The following is a 6211-nucleotide window of genomic DNA, read 5'->3' as shown; positions in this document are numbered from 1 at the left end:
TACTATTCACTCTGTGGTAACTTGGTTCCCTGACTCTTGCAATTATACTATAGACAGGGCCTAATGGTCAAGTCAACCCAAAACATAGCTGGTGCCCCTCATTCTCTCCAGTATGAGTCTGAGCCCAGCCACAGGAGGGGGACTCAAAGGGACCTTCTTGTTTCTTAACTGTAAAACAAGATCGGTTGTTTAAAATGCAAGTGTTTTAACAGATATCCCAGCTATAAATGGCTGAAATGAACTTTTTCTAACTATTTAAACATGATATGTTTTGGGTCCATTGTTTAACATGGGATGTAATGGGAATGTTGACTGATCTTCCTAGAGCTTATTCCATAATTAAAATATCTAGTCCTAAATTACTGTGGTGTGTGTTCAAATCAAACAATTAGTCATTTCTGAAATCTGGAACTGGTAAGAAGTAACTATATCTACTGTCTTCTCTAAAAGCACATCTTAAATTTATAGCTGTGACATTCCCACTGATGGGAGAGTAAGCTTGCTAGCCTGCAGCCAGCATAATTAAAACTAAAGGAAAAAAAAATAACCAGGGGAAAAATAGTCTCACTTAAATGTACTATTTTTGAGCTGGGATCACACGGTCTTCTGACCCGTTTCAGATATTGCAAGTTACAACACAAGGGTCCAGAACATTTTCTCCCAGGAAATTACCTTAAGTCACCCCTCAAGTGGAAAGGTCTGACAGCTTACAGAAGAGGCGAAGGGTGCAGCCTCTTGACCCTGCGCATCCACTGGGAAGGGAACCTAGTTTACTCTGAAAAGGCTTTCTTTCCCTCCATATTACTGCACTGGTTTCCTCTCTGCACTCCCCCTCCCCGGACCACAGCCAGTGACAGAGACTCCCTCCCTGCAAAAACAAATGCTTCTGCACAGTACAGCAGTTGATGCTTCAAGTAGCACCAACTCCTGCTTGTTTTTCCAGCCTGAAACATGAGCTTTGCAGAAGACAGTATTGCAGAGACAGCTTGGTCCCTTTCTCCACTAACCACTTTATATTAAGCAATCCGTCAATACGTGTTACACTTGAGTATGTTTGTTTTATCTTCATCTCCTATTCACCAGTACTTTTTCTGTCTCCATAAATAACCAGACATGAAAATTACCCCAAAAATACAAATTTAAAAAGTGAAGTACTTACAATGCTATTTGGAGGCTTGGCACCCGCTCAAGCAGCCCACGTCTCTCTCCTTGGGGCTCTGCGAAACTAGGACTTTAAATACTTTGTTGCATTTTTTATTAATATAAACTCATCCCAAGCAGCTAGACTTTGAAGCCTTGCTAAAGACTATGTCTAGACAGTTATTGCATTTTTTTTCCCCCAAAACCCAAACACATTAAATTTACCTGCTGTAGCTACAGGGGCAATCTTAACATCAGGCTTACCATCCCATCTAAGTTCACTTGAAGAACTATCACGCTCAAGAACAAAAAAGTGGTAGATTTTTGCAAGAGATCAGTGTTCCGGCAATGACAGTTTCTCTGTGAATAAAGTCAACCAAATGATGATGAAGAGCGCAATAAAAACAGAAGTAGTACTCACCCAATTCCCAAATCTTCCTGCAACAGCCACACTCTTGTTTCCCATGGTCCTGCAGGAGGATTTAGGCTTACTGCTGCTTTGCTCCTGTCTGATTGGTCTCTGCTTTGCCTCCTGTGTGTGTGACACGCACAGCATCCCGAGCCACTCTGCCTAATATGAGTATTCCTCTGTCTTAAACCAATACCATTTCATATAAAGCATTGTTAATGGTGTTCTTATTTAGAGAAGGAAAGGTTACAGCTTCACCTTTTTATTGTTTTATAAAGTTAATCTAACTTGAAAGGTGAACAACAAAGGAAACCCACCATGCATACTGTTTTATTTAGGTCCTATTGAAATGGTCACTCATGAGTAGAGTGGTGAGCTTCTAAGCTACATGGTAGAATTCACCACTGTACTACATTCCATCTCCCAAAGGGATGGTGCTCAGATTTCTACAGTGATGGGGGCAGTATACAAACCTAGATAGGTAGAGATATACGTGTATCAATAATGTACTGATGGAGGTCTTATAAAATACACACAGTCTTTGACCTTCTAAAATACTGAATATAGCATCCTGACCTGGCCTCAGTTTTTTACTGCACCTTGTTCTACTCCCATCCCCCAGATACACACATGAAATAGCAGAGATGCTTTGAGCATATTGCCCTGGGATACAATGAATGATTCCTTTAGAAGGTTTATTAATAATTGTCCATCAAAACAACAAATGATGTGCAGAATCCATTTAACAAGATTTAGTAATTTAGTAAATCTGTTGACAATCTTATTTTACTATTTTGTACTTGAGATAATATTTGATATAGTGTTAGTCGTTCATCTGATATTCTTTTGAAGCCAGAGCTTAATCAATCCTAGAATCTGTGAAGATTGTTTTGCATGAAATGTGTTCTCTCAACAGGATTAGTTTTGTCAAAGAATTGAGTAAATGTCCTTTGCTCTCTAAATTTAGCTTCTCAGTGGAGAAATAACATATTTCTGCATTATTTAATCATTGGGAAATCTAAACTCTCAACATCCAGGGATCATAATAAATTATATATATATGTACACACAAGAACTGTTCTGAAGAAAAACATTTCTTTAAAGAAAATTCTTAAATGTAAATCATCCCTTTTTCCCCCCTTTGAAGACCTGAAGGGTTCTGGTCATTTCTTACCTGAATATTTGGAAAGATGTGACTCATTCTCATCTTGTCTAAAATTGAAAATTGTCTCTAACACATCTAACGAAGGCAAAGATACTGAACTGCAGTTAAGTGAGCCTTTTATTTCATAGTGAGGATGAAAACATTTTGACGTTGATCAGTCTTTACTAGTCCAGAGTCATGTTAACTATAATTACAGTATATTTTCACTGTGCACATTTTTGTTCTACAATATAATCACCTCATTTGCTGAAGTTAGCAAATTATATCATTACCTACTTGTTCTTGCCCTTTTGTCACCAAAATTCTTTTGTAAAGACAAAAGAAAAGATGTAGAAATAAAGACATGTTGAGCCAGAAGGCCTTTTTCTGTTACCAGAACACATTACCAGTATGTTCTTAATGGGGAGGGAGCAAAGCAGACTTCGCTACATAGTTATATCCTAGCACATCAGCCTTCAAATTGGAGGACAACCCTCCAGCGGGTTATCAAGGTATTTTCTTCTCCATGTACCACACAGTGTTTAATTTGAGAGGACCTACTGAGAGGATTGAGTTGTCTGACCCAACCTAATTCTTCAGCAAATGCAGAAACTACACATGATGAAATGTTGTTAGGCAAAACTTGGAGATTATGACCAGGGCCAGCGCTTCCATTTAGGCGACCTAGGCAGTCGCCTAGGGCACCAGGATTTGGGAGGGTGGCATTTTGCAATTCGGCAGTGGAGGGTCCTTCCGCGCTCTGGGTCGGCGGCGGCAATTCTGCGGCGGGTCCTTCACTCGCTCCGGGACCGGCCGCTGAAGTGCCCTGAAGACCGGGAGTGCAGAAGGATCCCTGCCTAGGGCACCAAAAACCCTGGCACCGCTCCTGATTATGACTGAAGTCTATATATTTAAGAAATATGAGACACGGTGAAAAAGTTCAACAGATAAATTACCTGATTTAGAAACAAAGGAAGGAGAGCCATAATTTGAATATTTTTAATAAAACAAAAAGCTTTTTAAATTGATAGGAAGCATATTAATTATGAGCTCTGGATTATGCAGCAAAATAGTCATATTCTGCATAATTTAAATTAATCCAATTAGAATGGCTAAATTCATCTATATAGAATGTGAGCTATTAGGAAAAAATGAAATTCAGTCCTACAATACAGAGGAAAGGACTAATTTACCTTAAGGTCTCACCTACACCAATCCTGATATCCTTTCTCAGGCAAAATTCTCATTTGCTATAAATAAAACTATACAAACAACCTTAAAAAAGAAGCCCATCTATCAATTTGGGTACCTGTGGCATTATTTAAAGGAACAATGCAACCAAAACCAGCAGCAAACCCCAGGGAAAACTCCATCTCTAAAACACCTAGAACTTTCCTCATCAGAACACCTATGCCCCCCACCCCACCCCACCAAATAGTAGGTATCCATCCGATCATGCCCTATTCCAAAACCCTGAGAAAAAAGTTTTAGTAGTGTAAGACCCTGTGTCTGAACCGGAGAAGAGAGAGGAGCAATTACATGAGAATATCACAAAGAAATTACAGCAAATTGCTATAAGGACAAAGAGAGGAGGGAGAAAGAGAATGAGTGAAGGCAAATGAACTTGTGCAGAATTTTATGCCAGTGTTTTTCCATTGCTGCAGGCACACGCGTTGTTCATTGTTGCCATGATGCTAAGGCTGTATTAAATCATTCAGAGTTGCTCCCTAATCATACCTGCTCATTGCACCAGCGTTCTCGACTTCTGAAGTCTAGCATACCTAACAGCAATTGGCAGCTAATGTACATTAGCGCAGTACATAGTTTCGAAACGCCCTTACTAGCCCAGGTTTTCTCTAGGGAGAAAGTGCTAACCTCAGCTAATTTCCCAAGGCTATCTTGAGGCTCAGAAAGTCAATGCTGTAATTTCAAACACTAATTAGTAGTGTTGGAAATCCAGTCCCAAGTCTTTCTATGCTTTATAAAAGTATACTACATGCTTATTTAGCCTCTGTGTATACTTTCTGATTAAAAAAAAAAAGTTCCTTCCAACACATCAAATCCAAATGGCTTGTAAATTTTTATAATAGCATTCTTTTGTCCCTTTCCTTACATCTCCTTTCCTCTTTTTTATTGTTTTTTTGAATTCCATACAATGTTTTGGTGTTAAGTTAGTATGTAAGAGATGATGCAAAGTAAATACCATAGTGCTGTCACAGTTGCAGAAAATCTGTTGTTCAAAAGGAATGGATGTGATTTACGTGCAATGAACAGCCCTACCATCCTGTAGTACTTTGGTAAAGGGCCAAATCCTACAGTCCATACTCATTCCTTACTTGACGTTAATTTTTTTCCCCTGAGTAAGAGCTACAGGATGTGGCCAAAGATCTATGTTTTCCAAGGAAAGAGAATTTATACCCAGTTGACTTGCTGTTAGCCTTTTATGGATACAGTATGTTACTCTCACACAGTTTGAAAAAGGCTGAAAGGGACATAATTTACAAAACTTTTGCACTAGTCAATTTGTTATCTAGGAACATTGGGCTATTATGTTGTTTACCATTTCAGAGGGCACCATGTCTTTGTACTCATTAGACAAGAAAGTGACTCCAATAAAATTCAATAGAGAATTGCATTCTGTTTTCGTATATCTCATATACTGCATGTGTGTCTGGTTCCCCCTCTTCCCTGACTGGGAAATAGTATGTCAGATGTGGCATGTACAAATAGGGCTGTGAATTTTGTATGAGAGAGATGTCATTTATTTAAAATATTAATTTGCATTGTGGTGAAATTTTATATTTTGTGTGTCTCTTGTCTTTCTGGTCTGTACTGTGGTTTCTCTTCTGAGCATTGTGAACCAGTGGGCTGACTGCTGGGCTGGCACTCAGGAGACCTGCCTGCTGTTCCCAGCTCTGCCCCTGTCCTGATGTGTAACCTTGGGCAAATCACTTTTCTCTGTGGTTTATTTTCCCCATCTGTAAAATAGGAATAATGATACTGACCTTTGTCAAATGCTTTGGTATTTACAGAAGAAAAGTGCTATGTAAGAGCTAGATGGTGGTGTTACTGTTGTTGTTATTATGTATTATTATTTGATTAATTGACCTGTCTCTCTTGTTTTTGATCAAATATCGTCATGTATTTTGTAATTCATTGAGTCTCAACTTTTTCCATACTGGGATTGCCTCTTCCATACCAGAACCATGCTCCCATCTAGCTGGAATCTGGGCAGGGCTCTCCTTCAATTTAGCAATAGGGAAGGGCAATGCAGTTGTGATCCCTTACACCACTGGTAACTGACAGTTACCCCAGCCAGCCCTGATTGAGAACCTCTGCTATAATCAGCTCTCTAAGAATTTGTTTTGTTTGATAAATGTCTCTGTTCAAGGTGGCTGCTAGTCATTCATTTTGATATTGTGCTGGTGTGTTAGGGTGTTCTCATTGACTGTCAAACCACAGTTGCTACAGAAAAGTTTGATTTTCCAATTTCTCACACCTCTCCAAGGGCTTGATCT

This window comes from Gopherus flavomarginatus, chromosome 3 (assembly GCF_025201925.1).
Source record: "Gopherus flavomarginatus isolate rGopFla2 chromosome 3, rGopFla2.mat.asm, whole genome shotgun sequence".
NCBI lineage: Eukaryota > Metazoa > Chordata > Testudines > Testudinidae > Gopherus > Gopherus flavomarginatus.
Note: the sequence above shows the minus strand (reverse complement) of the source record.